Source organism: Papio anubis, chromosome 11 (assembly GCF_008728515.1).
Source record: "Papio anubis isolate 15944 chromosome 11, Panubis1.0, whole genome shotgun sequence".
Lineage (NCBI taxonomy): Eukaryota > Metazoa > Chordata > Mammalia > Primates > Cercopithecidae > Papio > Papio anubis.
The window spans coordinates 57,195,200-57,212,202 of record NC_044986.1 but is presented as its reverse complement, the minus strand read 5'-3'; the positions used below and the strand labels follow the sequence as shown (position 1 = coordinate 57,212,202).

General features: G+C 34.6%; 1 long non-coding RNA gene across 1 annotated transcript; it reads right to left on the bottom strand.

Annotated features, from left to right (window-relative positions):
* Positions 1-1,438: 1,438 nt before the first annotated feature.
* LOC103887597 lies at positions 1,439-15,292 on the bottom strand. Its single transcript, XR_001906460.3, has 2 exons — positions 10,509-15,292; positions 1,439-2,063 (listed from the first exon to the last, which is right to left on the bottom strand). It is a non-coding gene; the product is annotated as an uncharacterized LOC103887597 (long non-coding RNA).
* Between the last annotated feature and the right edge of the window lie 1,711 nt (positions 15,293-17,003).

The window sequence follows — 17,003 nt, the reverse complement described above, 5'->3', positions numbered from 1 at the left end:
TTCTCTCTATTATAGAAAGAATGTAAAATATTCTTTAGTATAGAAAGTAGTAAAGAATATACTACTTTCTACTATATATAGTAAAAGACTATACTACTTTCTACTACATATATATACTATATTCTTTCTACTATAGATTGCCATATAAGCACTTCCCACTAAATATTTCCAGTATGATCTTTGTTCAAGCAAGTTTTAACTTTTTTAAAATAACAAGTCAGAGCTTTATAATACATATTAAGGAAGTTTCATCCTATAGCATATGTTATATATTTATTCTTCCTTTATAAAACATTTAGTTCACACTGAGAGAAACAAGTGACTTCTGATTATAAAACATATTGTAAAGCACAACCATCTTCAGATAGTATATGTTGGATAAATAACAATCACGGGAGTCACCAACTACTGTGGATATAAATATATTTTTTGAGTCATGCTGGCTATTAATCAGTGGTAACACCAACGAACAGAATGAAAAATTTTATCCTAAGCTGACTATTGAAGTGTTGCTCATAATACTGCCCATTCTTTCTGCATGTAATTAGTAACATTGCTAGTTTCAATAAGAGAACTTAGCTTCCCATATCTTTTCTGATTTATTGGGTATTGAACAGTGTTCTATGAAGGACAGAATCTGTTATCAATTCCGCTTGTGATTTGAAACTTTGCACACATCAAAATCACACTTGGAATAGGTGGAGCCATATTCTGAGTCTTTTATTCAGCTATCAATTCAGCTATATCAAGCAAATATTGCCATTAGTAAAAAGTACACACAGTTTTCTGAATCACTTTACCTGATGGCATTCTTTTGTAAGAATGTCAGCAGCCTAGGATCCATACCTTGACTTCTCAGAGCAAGAGTCCAACTTACCACCTGATTGTGCTACTTAGACTTAACTACTTACTTATGTCCATGTTTCTGAATGGTTTCCTCTTCTGAGTCTAAAACCAGACAGAATCAATGATCAATTAAAAATTAACAGAGCTCCATATTCACAAGCTGAGTACTAACTTTGGCTATGCGGATTTTGATTTGGCTCCTCTCTGAGATACAAGATACTGTTTCTAATTTCAAGAAAAGTACAACCTCCTGGGGAAGTCAACACAAATACTTGGAAAGTTAAATAACCATGCAAAATATAATAACAAGGTTGCAGTGCAGGAAATATCAAAGGACGGTAACCGGTTAAGTGTTAAGTGAACAATATTGAGATCAGTAGTTTGCAAACTGTGCTCCAGGTAACCCCAAGTGTTGGGGTGGGAGTAGGGTAACTCTCAAAGCTGCCACAGAAAATAAGAGAAGTATCAAATACATTGCGTTTCAGCCCAATCCCACATCTTGGTTTCCACCTCCACCACAGTCACTCTTGGGTTTTTTTTATTGGTTTTTTAATTTTACTTTCTATAGTGGATCTTCACAGATACAATTTCGTATCAGAAAAGGACTTTGAAATTTTTTTTTGAACCACACATATATTTTTAAATGCCATAGGTTTCAAAATTACATAGTATAATCACTATGATCTGTTGTGGAGTGAGGTTTCTTGGTGAAGGAGCAGAGAAGACTCCACAGATGTAGATGATTTGTGTAGTTAGAAAGGTTCCAGTTAAATGATTTCATAGAAATAATAACAATAAAATAAGAAGGGTGGTTTAAGAGGCATCATCTTGGAGAAAAGTCAAATCAAAATCCATACTGTCATCATTTTATAGGAGAAATCCATGTACAAATCCATGTACAAATATCTTTCTCTTGGAAAACTCAGCGGAGAAAGAGAAGTTTCCTAGTAAATGAGCAGAGACTTGACTTGCCCAACAAAGAGTCTGTGTGGGTGCAGTTCCTGGCTCTGCTAAGGCAAACATGACAGCTAGATCAGTTTCAGAAAGGAGGAGCGGGTGTCCTGGCTTGCCAGAAACCACTGGAATGGCAAAATAAGAAAACTGGGTCTTCTCTCAAAAACTCTTTCCTCTTGAATTGAGTAGGCACCCTCCAGATGGAAAGGTAAGCCGAGGACACTCTGGGAGACACCATTTCTCTCTTCAGCTGACATCAGGACCTAGGAACAAATAGGATATCAATTCTGCTGTCATTGACTACAGAGATACAATGGGAAGAAGTCAAAATCATTCCTCTCAGCATTTGCAGTTAATAACAATGGAATTCATGTGTATTATTTGAGCATAGGTAATGTGTTGTTCTGTTATACAAATAGAGCAAAATAATATACCAAGTTATTATAGGTATTTGTTATGGACCACATGATTGTGTTCCTCCAAAATTCATATGTTGATACCCATTCCCCAATGCCATATTACTTGAAGGTGGGGCCTTAGGAAGGTGAATCCATCTTGCTGGGATTAGTATCCTCATAAGAAAAAGAACAGAACAGCTATTTACAAGCCAGGAAGAGGATCCTTACCAGAACCCAACCATCCTGGCACCCTGATCTCAGACTTCCATCCTCCAGAACTGTCAGAAATAAATGCTTACTGTCTAAGCCAGCCATTCTATGGTAACTTGTTACCGCAGTCCGAGTTGACAAAGACAGTGAGCACTCTTGGGCTGCAAGCACAAAACCGAAAATGCATAATTTAAGCCAAAAAAAGAAGAAAAATAGAAGAATGCGAGAGTTTCTTGTAGAGTTAAAGATGACGACCAACTAAACCTCAGAAAGGACAAGAATAGGGCTGAGATTCGGAGAATCTCAGCCACAGAAGCCTGACAATCTCCTCTCTAGCAAAAAATCCGGGCCATCAGCGATCATCCTTAGAGAGTATTGATCATGTGCCCTTGTGGATCATACTTATCTACTGAGAACTCTTAAGGCAAAAGAACATAGGTTATAATGAACTCTTTGTGTAACTTCTTTTAAAAATTGCTCTAATTAATTGTTAGAATGTGAGCAAAGCCAAAGACCCCTAGTGGTCACAATAAAGGCCCACAGCGGTTGCAGCAAACAGTGCCTAGAGCCCAGAAGAAATTTCCTCTGTCCGGGTGTGGAAACACAAAGAAGGAATCTGGGTCAGGAGGCAGGCAGATCCTGATAGTCAAAGAAAAAGATGAGAATATTATTAAATATAGTGTGAATACATAAAATGTAACAACACTTGAAACCAAATAGCAACTCTCTCCTTGAAAAAAAATTATATTGCTTTCTTGGGAAGCATATATCTAAAATTATAATTCAGATTGCTTTAGGTTCCACTCAGAAACATTTTGTTAAAAGATTGCCTTACATCAGATTTGAAAAACATAAGCAGACTTTTACCAAATATAGACACAAGGATCATAAACTGAAAATAGAAACCATAAGACAGACTCTGGAAAGGAAGGGAATATTGACATTGTATTATACTTGGCAGTAAAGAAATAGAAATCCACAGTGATTTACAACCTTTACATAAGAATAAAGAATTAACTGAAAAAATATTCAAACTATCAGAAATAGTAAGACACTTTTTAGCAATAAGAAAGAAGATTTATTTAACTTTGGAGAGGGTTGACAGAAAAGGACTAAAATGAGAAACAATAATATTACATATTAACTTTTTTCTTAAACATCCACATTTAATGTATCAACTTTGGCTGTTGTTATATGACTTGGCAATTCAATAAAGTTACTGAAATGGAAAATTGAAAAATTTTATTGTGATTTTTCCAATTTCTCCACTAGTGGAATAGTTTAATAATAAACCATTGCATATGCTTACAGCATTCTCATTAAAATGAGTGAGCTATCATTTTTCTTTCTATTCTTAGTTATCAGCAACTTTATTTACCAATGCGTATTAAGTAGAACACAAACCTCAGCTAACCATCTTTGGAGGTACCTTTTGAACAAGCAACTATTATCTACTGAGAAGACATTGAGTTTTTAAGCTGGAAGGAGCCCTAATAGTTTTATATTACATATGTCACATTATAAATGAGGAAACTGAGGCTCAGTGAAATGTAGTAACCGGTCCTAAGTCAATAGCTACTCGATGGCAGAGAAGATGTCATGCTTCCAGACTGTCTTATTACAATAACTATCCTAGAGTCCTAATATTTTTTCTCTATCAGCTGTTTAATATAGGCCTACAGATTCCTGTGTGGCAAAAGAAGAAAAAGGTAGACAAAGAAGACATCCTTAATTTATTAAAAGATTACTTTAGCCTTATCACAAGGAACTGTAGTTTGAAAAAAAAAAAAAATACCATTTGTATTCACCTCTGATTAGGCATGGAAATTTTCCTATTGGATTTATAAAACTGCCCCCAGCTTTTACATTTTTTAACATTCTATGAAATGTCTCTCCGCATTCTCATCAGAGTCATGCAGAATATTGATGACTCTGTAATTTGTAAGACAATATCTTCATAGAGTTGCATTAATTCCTTTGTTGATCTTTGCAAAATAAATCTATTTCTAATCTGTCACCTGCTATTAAGCTGCTCATATCACTAATTTATTTTCCTTTAAAATAGCCATTTAGGAATGTTTTCTTTGGCTCAGACTCTACATAAAACATCTATGTTAGCTATTAACCTTCCTGAGGGAGTGGGCTTGATCAGAAGAGGAATGGACTGGAACTGAAAGAACCAAAGGTGGATCCAACTTTCAGTTCAGTTGCCAATAACCCATGTGACATGGAGCAAATCATTTATCTTCTCTGAACATTTTGTCTTGTGTAAAATGAAGAAGGTCAATTTTATGACCCCTAAGATTTAAATCTCTGCATTTCTTTTTTCTTTCTTTCTTTTTTTTTTTTTTTTTTTTGGTTACAGAGTTTCACTCTTGTTGCCCAGGCTGAAGTGCGATGGTGCGATATAGGCTCACTGCAACCTCTGCCTTCTGGGCTCAAGCAATTCTCCTGCCTCATCCTCCCTAGTAGCTGAGATTACAGGCATGCACTACCATGCCTGGCGAATTTTGTATTTTTTAAATAGAGACAGGGTTTCTCCATGTTGGTCAGGCTGGTCTTGAACACCCAATCTCAGGCAATCCACCTGCCTTGGCCTCCCAAAGTGCTGGGATTACAGGTGTGAGCCACCGCGCCCGGCAAATCTCTCTGTATTTCTAAATTGATCACTTTTAAGCCAAGTCTAACAACAATTATTCTGCTTGTACCCTAAACTTACATCCTATTTACCCCTAAACACTTGGTTCATGTTTCAGTCCTAGCACTGAGACAAGGAAATAAAATACAATGAAGTGTGATGTCTCTCTTATTACACTATGAACCTCATGAAAGGTTAATTCATTCTTATAGGCTCAATGCCTGGCAGAGCAGATATTCTATAAATGTTTGATATATGGATGAATAAAGGAATGATTGCTACAACGAAATAGTAAGAAGAGCTTAAGTGTATGAGTTTACATTATCTCTGTAAATAGCCCAGAGATCATTATCCTGAATCTTATCAGAAGAACTAGCACTTACATATAATTTTGCCTGTTCACAGCATAATGGACTTCACAGTACATCTCTTAGAGTTTGATCTCTTCTTGCCTAATCACATACTCTTAACCTTCTTTCTTGACCATAAGCTTTTTGAGAACGAGATCTGTGTGCCTGATTCATCCTACAGTTGCATACCTATTCATAGCGCTTATGAAGTCTTCCACCAATTTTAACTGATTAAGTGAATTTAAAATAGTGGTCAAATAAAATAAATGATGTATTTGTAACAAAGTACTCTTTGTCAAGGAAAAAGGTTTGGAACAAGTTTTCAGTGATAATAAAATTCTGACTTGTTACTCTTTCACTCTATATTAATCTCAAATTTTCATCTCTGAAAAGAAATCACTTATTCCTGGTTACTTTATTTTTCCTTCATATATGGTCAGTTCATAATGAATGTATCCAGTGAGATCTCACAGAGCAGAGAAAGCATGAAGACCGTGAAATTTCAGTTGTGATTCCAAAAAGCAGTCTTAATAGAATTGTATTTTCATAGTTTCATTTTATATAAAATGCAGTGTTGTGGCATAAGCATTTCTCCTGACTTGCATGCAAATTATCTCTGTGTTGCTTCAATAGAGTCTTTGTCAAATGTTAATAGTCCACTATTTTGCATGCTATGAAAGAATACCACAATATTGACTCCCAGTGGGATGTCTTGCCCTCTCTTGACTTACCATGTGATTTCATTTTCTTAAAGAAAATGTCTTTTTATTTTCAGGCGTGTCTATTTCTCTGATCAAGAGTTGTTTTCCCTACATGCAATTCTTTTATCAGGCAGCATAAGTTCCTTCAGTGCTATCTCCCGCTTTCACACATTTGCAATTCCATATTGACATAAACAATCTATATTAACACATATATAATGTTAATATTTTCTAACTCACTTTTAAATAGTTACCACAATTCTAATTATGCCATTAATCCATTGTAATTAAACTCATTATTATAAATATGATTTGTTCATGGGGATCTTTATTATTGTAAGCAGTATTTCATATTACTGTTATAAATGCTACCAATAAACCACAATTGTTAGAAACATCCTTAATGTATTTAATATTTGTTTTATCGGGTCCCTCATAATCAACATGGACATATTTATGTCTATAGAACCAAATGATCTTTTACTCCTAAAAAGTTACTGACATGTTAATAAAAATAATAGCTAAACTTTATTGAGTTCTTTCCATGTGTCATTTACTCTTCCAACACTCAATGCATTAAGGTAGATTATGTCATTAATTTTCACAAGGTTGCTAGGAGGTAGAAGTTTCAGTTACTCTCATTTTACAGAAAAGAAAACTGAGACTTAGACACGTGAAATAATTATACAAATATATAAACTAATAAGTGATAGAGGTAGAAATGAAACCCATACCATTTCATTCCATGTTACTGTGCTTTGAGGGTGAGGATGAATCTGTTTATTTTGGAAGTTATCTATTGTACTTCTTGCATCTGTGTAATTATTTCTCTAAACTCAAGTTTGCATATCATTTTAAAATTCTGTCATAAAATCAAAAGTATGTAAAGAGTGCAAATTGAAATCTTTGCAATAGAAATTACAGGCTATCAAAAATATAATGAATTATTATTACTGAGAAATTAGCAAACAGAGTAAATCAAATAGGAGCATAATGTAAGTATTATATAATTATCAGCATAGTTTCCTAACTGTGAATTTTCTAGTGTTAACTGACTAATTTTAAAGTTAATAAGCTTATTCACTGTGTACCTTGGAAGCGTTTTCTCTTTAGTGTGTAAGGTTTAAAGTTTAATTTCTTTTCACAGAGATTAATCAAAGGTTTTCTTGCCACCAAAAGATAATAAAGGAAAAATGATTAAAAGTAAATTTAACCACAAAGGTTTTGATAGTACCACATTACATTCCATCCATTTTAGGAATTATTTTTTGTAAAGAAGCAAATATATAAAATCTGATATTCATTGTTTCCTTTATTATTTTCCATTTGCTGTAGTCCAATTAGTATCATATTCATGAAGATTATGTGCATAAAATAGGTATGACACCATTTTCTCTCTGAAAGTTTAGAAACCTATGAGCCTTTTAGAAAATATGACTAACATGTTATCTTAATAAAGATAGCTTACAATTCAGGAATACTTCGTGGTTCACTATCTGAAACCAAAACTGTATGAAATTTAGCCAAAATATTCCTTGCTTTAATTTTGTTTTATGAAAATTAAAAAGTTTAAATATTTACACTGGGGAGCAAATTAAGTAACTTGAGAATATAAGGATTTCACCCAAATAGACTTTAGAGCAAAACAATGCATTATGGTCTATTTCAAAACCACTGTTGTAGTCACGCATCAAAAACTTACTGAACGTTTATCATACTCAAGACCCGATGAGGGATACTGTATGGGATATGACTTCAAAGAGCTCATCTTTTAGACTATTTTGTTTATTTTGTTTGTTTTCATTATGAAAATAATAAAACAGACATCGCTTTCACAGCAGCTAGATTTAAGAAAGGTTAAATATTTATTATCTTGTTTTTATTATGTAAAAATCCAGTAGACATATCAACAACTCAGTTTTTCACTTAGAATTCTGTACACCCAAGCCTTGTGAGACATACGGCACTATTACATTTCTGGTTTGCCAAACCATCTATTAAGACTTCCCTTCAATCGAAATAGAAATGATACTTATGTACAAGGGTGATTTTACAGGAGTACAGTTTTAAGAACTGTATTGCTGTTTTAAAGAAACAGAAGGTGAAGGAGAACAGGGATAACATGCTAAGTGGTTATGAACTAGTGGACTATAGGAGACACAGCTGGATCCAATGCTAGTTTTTCCCCCTACCAGATACATAGACTTAGATGTGTTTTTCTCATCCATAAATAGACATAATTGTACTTTTTCCCTAATAGAGTTTTTGGGAGAATTACATAATGTAATTGAAGCACTTAACACAATGCTAGGAACAAAGAACATGTTCAGTAAATGGTAGTCATCTTCATAATTATTGGAAATGAAGTAACCTGGAGAGGAAGAGGTAAGATGTCATTTTTCAGGGATGCTGTAACAACAATTTTTTTTTTTGAGATGGAGTCTTGCTCTTGTCACCCAGGCTGGAGTGCAATGCCACGATCTCAGCTCACTGCAACCTCCGCCTCCAGGGTTCAAGTGGTTCTCCTGCCTCAGCCTCCTGAGTAGCTGGAATTACAGGTGCCGGCCACCATGCCTGGCTAATTTTTGTAGTTTTTTAGTAGAGATGGGGTTTCACCATGTTGGCCAGGCTGGTCTCAAACTCCTGACCTCATTCATGATCCACCCGCCTCGGCCTCCCAAAGTGACAACAATTTTTAAAACTGCAAAACAACAAGAATTTACATCACTATCTATACTTCCTTGGTATGTTATCGTAAAGCAACTAAGTTTGGGTTGGGCTGAAGAATGAAGTGCAATTCCTTCATGATTAGTGATTTTGAGGGCCTTTTCATGTGTCTGTTGGCCATTTATATGTAAATTAGTATAGCCATTAAGGAAAACAGTATCGAGGTTCCTCAAAAAATTAAAAACACAACTACCGTTTGATCCAGCAATCCTACTTTTGGGCATATGTCCAGAGGAAATAAAATCAGTATCTCAAAGAGTTATCTGCATTCCCATGATCATTGCAGCATTATTCACAACAGCCAACATATGGAAACAACATAAGTATCCATTGACAGATGAAGGAAGAAAGAAAATGTGAAATATATATACAACACAGTATCATTCAACCATTAAAAAAAAAAGAAGGAAATTTTGCCATTTTTGACAACATAGATGAACCTAGGGGACATTATACTAAGTGAAATAGGCCAGACACAAAATGACAAATAATGTATGATCTCATTTATGTGTGGAATGTAAAGAAGTCAAATTTATGGAAGCAGAGAGTAGAATGATGGTTGCCCAGGTCCGGGAAGAGGGAGAAACAGGGAGATGTTGGTCAAAGGGTTCATATTTTCAGTTATAAGTTTTGGGAATCTAATACACAGCATGATGACTATAATTAATAATACCATATTGTATACTTGAAATTTGCTAAGAGAGTAGATCTTAAGTGTTCTCAAAACTAAAGGTAACTATGAGGCAATAGATGTGTTAATTAGATTCATTGTGATAATTATTTAGTGATATATATGTATGAAATCACATTTTTCTTAAATATATAAAATTATTAATTGTCAATATATCTCAATAAACCTGGAAAAAAATAAACTTCACGCATATTTTATTACCATAAGCCATGTAGTTAAGAGACGTGAAATAAGTAGTTGACCTAAGGAAGAACTGCATGTTCTAAAGAAACTGGGGATAATTAACTTGTTAAATAATTCACTAAAATTAACCATCAGTCATGTTGTGAACCTTTGGTCATGGTTGAAAAGGTTGTGTAAAGCAGTGATGCTTACAATACAAAATTCTATGTACAAAATTCCTTACTTGAGATCAAAGATCCTATTAAAAGACCCAAATTAGAGTTACACCAATGCAAAAAGGTAAAATAAGAGAAATGGCAATATTCTAGTTATTGTTCTACTTAATATTAACTATAAAGATGAATCATATAAATTTGTTTTTTGTAATAAAAATCATTAAATATCAATAATTTCATAAGGCAAACTAATAGTTTGGCTGGGTTTCTTCATTGACATAGTCTCAGTTCAGAATAGCATTGCAAGTCTACATCACAGCAGGAATAACTTAAATCTCCTATTCTTGTAGAGGCCATTGCCCAAGTGAAGAGGTTAGACAAAATAGCCAAGAACCAATTTTCTGAAGGAAGCTGAAGAACATAAGTATAATAACATTATGAAAATGTACTTGGCTATGTCACATCTGCCATAAGAATGTATTTTCTTTAGAGCAGTCCTTGCATGATCCTTAGACTGCCTCAAGTGGCCAATAATCCAGTTCTACTGGTTATAAATTTGTATGCATGTCAAACCCCCTTTTTGAATAATTTTGAGCTCTGAGCTAAATCCTTTGCTTTTAAAAAATTAATTTGGGGAATGATAGACACAACTAACCTATATATTTCAGGTTCCTAGTTCCTTCCACAGCACATGGAAAACCTCACTTCCCAATGCACTTGCAGTTAGGCAGAATCACAGGGCCTAGTTCTGTCCAGTGAAATGTGAGCAGGGCTGAAAAACTGAAAAGGCCCGTATAGTCCCCTTTCTTCACTGTAACAATCAAGGAAGTCTTGAATTGAGATTTTGAGATAACAGAGCAACAAAATCAAAAGACCTTAAATTGCCAAGTCACCTTGTGGAAGACAACTGAAGAATCACTCAAATCCCCTGGGTCTGCATGAAGAAGAAATTAACTTTTATTGTGTAAAGGCATTGAGAGATTGGAGTTGTTTGTTACCTCATAATAGCCTACTCTATCCTGATTACAACTAACTTCAAAAACATACAGGGCCCAAACAACTGTTAATTTCTCAGATACTCTGCTTACTACTAGGCTATTAAAGAAATGCATATAAAAAGAATTTTGAATGGAACTACTGTAAAATGACATCAGAGATTAGAATATAACCTTTTTAATTTTTTAATTCTTCAAATTTTCTCTACTTTGGAGAGTTGTTTAAAAAATTAAAAACAGAAAATTTAAACATCCCTCCCCACAGCATATGCCCCTTTTCCAGAAAAGACTTGAATGTGTAGGTATTTGGTTTTGTTTGTTTGTTTTCATTTAAGGAAGAGTTGCTTAGGGTTGGAGACTGAAAATTGCAGCTGGGACCTGAGATTTGAGATATAAAATCTTCAATCCTGTTTTATAAAAATGTGTCTAGAGAGGATTGAATTAAAGCCTTTGGAGGCCCAAGCCCTGGAGATATTTTGTTTGGCCCTGACCCCTCTATCTATATGTAATTCAATATGGCAAAGCAAAGTCATAAATATGTGTAAGGAATTCTAACCAAGTTTAGATGTTTTTTCTTATAACTACGCTGTTGTTCCTTGTTTCTCTTTCTTATTTTTTAAACCATCAAAGATTAAACTGTTTTCACAAGACATTTTTTTGTCCATTATTTTGCTATAGCCCTAAGCACTGTGCCTGTATAACTTAGAACAAACTACCATCAAGTGATCAAATAAGGTTTATGTAGTCACTAAATTTCAGTATGAAATTGAGAAGAGTCATACGTATAAAAGAAGATAGTTTATCTTACAGAATAATCAAATTAGGCTCTTCTTAGATATTTAGAGCAAGATAGATATAATATCCAAAATAGTTTCAAAAATCAACAAACAAAGTAATGTAAGTTTTATTTATAGAGAATCAGTTTCTAGCCTTGCTTCTGGAGTTTTCAGCCAAATAGAGCTACTCATGTGCAATCCTGCCAATAAAAATGGACTAAATCCCACTAGCAAACACTGTCTTCAGCGTTCTGCCTTTCCTTCATCCTTGCTTCTTGCTCTCACCTACTCTACCCAAATTCTGAACTTTGGATGTTGGCACTTTTGAACTTGATCGAAAAGAATTTGTTCTCTGGTTTTCAAGCCCTGGCATGCCTCAGGATTCTGAGTGTACATGGCCTGATGCCCATCCTGTTCTGCTCCTGTTTTGAAGAAAAACTATTATAGCTACTATTTAGTGAACAATTGCTATATGCTAGGCATGTGCTGAACACTTAATATGCATCACCTCAAAATAATATCCACCACAGCCTGACTGATGAGTATTTTTACCATCTTATAGTGATTGGGGCAACGAAGGAACTTGAGAAAAATTAAATGGCAAGAGACCAGGATTTGATCATGGCAATTCTATACTTTTGACTACTACTTATATCATCCCTGCAACCATATTTTCATTAAAAATATGTATTTACCAAGCACCTACTATGTTCTAGGTTCTGTGCTAAATAATGATTCTACAGATGTGAACATGTAGACAGGGTCTTTAATTTCCTGGCAATTGCATTTTAATGAAGATTATGTCATAACATGTAAAATAAATAAATAATCCATTTTCAAAATTGGCCTTTAAAAATAGATTAAAGTGATGTGGAAGGACTGGAGGGGTATGTGGCCACATTCGATGGGTAGGGAGGAAAGGAACATTGAGAAGGAACCAGTCATTTGAAATTTTGGGCTCTGAACATTCCAGACAGAGGGAATTACAAGTTTACAGATGCAAGGTCAAAAGTGAGCAAACTATCTTCAAGAAATAAAAAGTCATCTAGTATCACCAACTTAGTGATAAGAGAGGTAGACAGAGTTAGAGTTGCTCCTACAGGGCCTTGCCACCTATGCTAAGAGAATTTAATTCTAGGTCCAATGGGAACCACATTTTAAGGAGGGACGTGGCATAATTGTAACCTAATTTTTTAAAGTATAGGTAATGCATCCTTTTTAATCATGGAGAGAGGTGCAAGAAAGATATAAAAGCATAAGGTAAAGAGACCAAAGCACAAAAAGCCTAAAAAAAAAAATAGATTTTTGTACCCTCAGCAATCTGTTCTATCCTAGGAAATAATGGAATATGTGGGAGATGAAGCATCAGATTTTAATTTACTAATATTTAATGATATTAACATCTCTGACTGTCATCTCTTCAGGCTTGGATATCCTCTCAAGGTCAAATACTTGCTCTCATATTGGCACTCTAACATCATGGTTTCAGAATTCCAGGTAACCCCTGCAATAAATTCCAGGGTCTACAGTTTCTACTCACAAAGCATGTTGTAGGTGGAAAATGAATACATTACAACCAAATTTATTAGGCACTGCATATTGAGAAAGCAAAACACACAGAATCCTTATAATCAAAGACTTATCTTCTTTTATGGAAGGAAAAAAGATGGTGCCCACATGTACAAAATCCATCTGGACAGACTTTATAGAGATGTCATTTTACTATTCAATGTTTTCTTTTGTAATAAAACTCAGAAGGCACAGTGCTGTAAAAATACGTACTTTTTAAACTCTGAGACTTTGTTCATAAGAAAATGAAATGAATCTTTTCACAATCCATAGGAATTTGGTTATAGAATTTACAAGTCACCTTTGTAGCAACTACAAATAAATTTCCAAATTCCTTTCAGACATACCCCACCCTACTGCAGCTTCCAAGGTTGAGAGAAAAAAAAAAAAGTATCAAAGTTAAAAACATAAGACTACAACCAAATCTTAACAATTTTCTTCTTTAATCCATGGCATAAAATCTCATATTAACTAGTTAATGAGGAGTATCATGAGAAATAACTAACAAGCTTAAAATCTGGAAATTCAAATATAGAGGGAAAACACAGGAACTAAGGTGACTTCCAGAATAAATATGAGTGTCCTAGAAGTAACAAAAAAAAAATATTCAGTGTATTTTAACAACTAAACTGCAGGGTAACTTCATGCCCCTGGGAAAAAGAAAATCTTTATTTTTTCATAAAAGGATAAAGAACACACACATTTTGAGAACAATAAAAACTGTAACTATGGAAAGGCCATCTGGGCAACTAGATTATCTCTACAATACACTCTTCACTATTTTATTTAGTTGTATTTTAAGTACCTCAGTATATTAAGTTTCCATTCACTCTCCTTAAAAATTTTCTACCAAACCATTAGGTATTATTGCTAATCAGTAACCAATAATCCCTACCAACTAGTTTAAAGTATGCCACATGCCTGTGTCTTACTGATATTCTTATTCCCATTTTTTTCACTAGGACCATCTTATCAAAATAACATTTTTTATAAAGGTTAAAGTTCTAATTGGGAAAATAGTAGCTGGCAGTGGCTTAGCGGTGAGTTAATCTCTAAAACTCAAGCAGAAAAATTAAATTACCTATAAGGTCTCCTCTCATTTTTTATTAGTTGTAAAATAAATAAATATCCAGGAGAGATTCCTTTTCCTTCATGGGCACCATTTGGGGTTGGGGTATTTGGGGAACTGGAATTCCCTGGGCTGCCTGAGAGAGCCGAAGGCTTCCCACTTTCTCTAACTCATACCTGACAAGAAAAACAACATTCTCATCAAGCTCACTCTGCAGCAGCATGTCGCAGTAGAAAATATGCAGAATGAGAAGTCAGAAGACTTATGTCTGGTCTCCGTTCTGCCACGATCTCGTGGTTTGACCATGAGCAAGCCCCTTAGGCATCTTGAAACTCAGCATCTTCATTCACACAATGAACTGTAGCCAAGGATCCCTCCAACCTCAAAATTTTATAATATGATGATACTCAGCTAAGAAACTAGAACTAGACAGTCCTAATTAAAATATTATACCAATAGTTATACAATACATGTGGCTGAATATGAAAATGTAAAAATTCATGCTGCCAATGAACATGTAAAATTTTAGAGTATGAAGAAGGGAGTTTTTGATAGCTTGAAAAAGTAGGACAAAACTTTCTTATATGTGAGACAGAACAGTGAGAAGAATTTGACCATGTTTGAATATTACTTCAAATCTCAAGTCTTATGGGTACTTTCCATTGTAAGAGAAAAATCAACAAATTTGAAGATGGGTGAATCTCAAGTCATATTATTATCATCTGTAAGAAATCAAAACTGAAAAACCCATAATTAGATCTCAAACTTCTTTTATTTGGCAAATCAAATTTCCTCTTCAAATATCATGGTAAATTAACAAACTTTATTCTCTTCTCATTTTTCTTGAAATTGAGAAATGATTAAAAGGCATAGGAGAGAAGAAAGATATAGAAAGGTGCTGAATAATCCATACCCTTAGTAGATATTCTGTAATTAAAAAGTTAGATTTGGTCAGGGCACAGTGGCTCACGTCTGTAATCCCAGAACTTTGAGAGGCCGAGGTGGGCAGATCACTTGAGGCCAGGAGTTCGAGACCAGCCTGGCCAACATGATGAAACCATGTTTCTACTAAAAACACAAAAATTGGCTGTGCCTGTAGTTCCAGCCGCTCAGGATGCTGAGGCATGAGAATCTCTTGAACCTGGGAGGTAGAGGTTACAGTGAGCCATCACACCACTGCACTCTAGCCTGATCAACAGAATGAGACTCTGTCTCACAAAAATAAGGAAAACTAAATAAAAAAAAGTTGGATTTATTTGTTCTTCTCCTTCAAGACCAAGGTTTTGTGTTCCAATAAATTATTTTATTCCTGTATATGTAAATCCGTGGTTTCCAAACTTTTTTGGTAAAGCACTGCATCAATTAGAAATGTTCATTATATGTCCCCAATATTTATTTATTTGTTAACTTATTAATAAGATTGCTTATTTATTACACACACCATTGTACATTATAAAACATACATACAAGTTAATTTGAAAAATCATTTAATGATGAAACATATCATATTTATTAATATTTTGCTTGCCACAATGCTTCATATTATCATTGGCATTGGCCTACATCTCAAAATACAATAAATATATTCAAGGCAAGGTTCATCATTAATAAAAGTAAATGTAAGCCTATATCTCAATGGAAGGGAGGAGCTGATTTCTTGTAAGTCTGAATTAGATAGATCATCACTGTTGTTAACCTCTTCCATTAGGCTAAGAATACAGTAGGAAATGTGTCAACTCCATCAATTTCCTGTTGTTGCTTACATTTGTATTGCTAGTATTGTCTTCTCTGCAGAAATCCCTGTAAGCCACTTTTCCATTCTGATACTTCCACTTGGTTAAAATTGGATAACAGAATCTTCAGTGCCTGAAGAGAACACACATAAACATCAACAAGAGGCAACACACTGGAAATGAAAGAAGTGTAAAGACCACACGGTAGCCCCTCCATACTGTGACTCTCCCAGTGTTTCCTCAGGATATCTCTGAAAGGGAGGACAAGAGACCAGCTGACCTCTGGGCAAATAAGGGCGCCAATTTCTATCTGTTTATTGCACATTTGCAGAGGCTTAGTTTCTTTTTTAATAAAAAAAAATAAGTGGAAGCTCTAATATTTATTCCTCATGGCCTACTTTGAAGACCAAGAGTATAAACAGTTGTGGTAGGTAGCTGAAGCTGTTATTGGAAGCATTTGATATTTTGCTTGAATAGCAACAGGTCATGGCTATGCTCTAGGCACCCAGCTGCATGTGACTCCTACATTGTGATCAGTTGGGAACTTTCATAGAGCATTTTTTCCCGTATTGTAACTAGATAATTATTTCTCCTGTGAGCTTCAACCATTCATGACTGTAAAAAAAATAACAACAAAAAAAAGCAGTTAAAGGTATTCGTTCATCTTGAACTCTTATTGTACTCTCAGGTTAACATAAGAGTATTCTTGAAGCCTCGATTATTCTGAGAAGGGCTGCAAAGGGTTATTTACTGGTTAAAGGTCACACCATTACACCTTTCAATTGCAGGAGTGATCCTAAAATGATTCGTGACACTGTGTGAGTGTAGATTCTATCTAAACTCCTTGTTTCTTTCGTACTATATTCTGTGTAATTTGTCTTAGTCTGCTTGGGCTGCCATGACAAAACATCATACACTGGTTGCCTTACATGACAGAAATCTGTTTCTCACGGTTCTGGAGATTGGAAAGTCCAAAATCAAGGTGTCAGCTGATTCAGTTCGGGCTCC